The following is a 654-nucleotide window of genomic DNA, read 5'->3' on the forward strand; positions in this document are numbered from 1 at the left end:
GATAGTGCGGTGGTGCTATAGTGCGGTGGTGGTTATAGTGCGGTGGTGGTAGTTATAGTGCGGTGGTGGTGGTGGTGATAGTGTGGTGGTGGTTGGTGGCTATAGTGCGGTGGTGGTTATATAGTGCGGATGGTGGTGATAGTGGCGGTGGTGGGAGGTTGCTAGTGCGGTGGTGGTTATAGTGCGGTGGTGGTTATAGTGCGGTGGTGGTTATAGTGCGGGGGTGGTTATAGTGCGGGGGTGTTATAGTGCGGGGGGTGGTTATAGTGCGGTGGTGGTTATAGTGCGGTGGTGGTTATAGTGCGGGGGTGGTTATAGTGCGGGGTGGTTATAGTGCGGGGGGTGGTTATAGTGCGGGGGTGGTTCATAGTGCGGTGGTGGTTATGTGGTGCGGTGGGGGTGGTTATAGTGCGGTGGTGGTTATAGTGCGGGGGGGTGGTGGTTATAGTGCGGGGGTGGTTATAGTGCGGGGGTGGTATAGTGCGGGGGTGGTCATAGTGCGGTGGTGGTTATAGTGCGGTGTGGTAGGTGATAGTGCGGTGGTGGTAGTGATAGTGCGGTGGTGGTAGGTGATAGTGGTGATAGTGGGTGGTGGTGATAGTGTGGTGGTGGTGATAGTGTGGTGGTGGTGATAGTGCGGGTGGTGGTAGGTGA

This window comes from Oncorhynchus kisutch, unplaced genomic scaffold, assembly GCF_002021735.2.
Source record: "Oncorhynchus kisutch isolate 150728-3 unplaced genomic scaffold, Okis_V2 scaffold3927, whole genome shotgun sequence".
Taxonomy (NCBI): Eukaryota; Metazoa; Chordata; class Actinopteri; order Salmoniformes; family Salmonidae; genus Oncorhynchus; species Oncorhynchus kisutch.